This window comes from Eimeria mitis, genomic scaffold, assembly GCF_000499745.2.
Source record: "Eimeria mitis Houghton genomic scaffold, Emh_scaff1313, whole genome shotgun sequence".
Lineage (NCBI taxonomy): Eukaryota > Apicomplexa > Conoidasida > Eucoccidiorida > Eimeriidae > Eimeria > Eimeria mitis.
In genome coordinates, this window is record NW_013568726.1 from 1 (window position 1) to 240 (window position 240).

Genomic DNA, 240 nt, shown 5'->3' on the forward strand with positions numbered 1-240 from the left:
TGCTGCTTCCCCTCACCCTTTCTCTCTACCTTGACATCTTTACATATTCGACCCTTTCCACCCAGTTTTCACTTGCTTCCTCGCAGGAACGGGCACCGGTGTGGAGAGCGGCAGCAGCAACAGCAGCAGCAGCAGCAGCAGCAGCAACAGCAGCAATCCATCAAGTTTTGCATGACCATCTGCGCACGAGGACGTGCGCTTTTTGCTGATGGGGGGGCAGATGTAACATGAGTTAGCGCA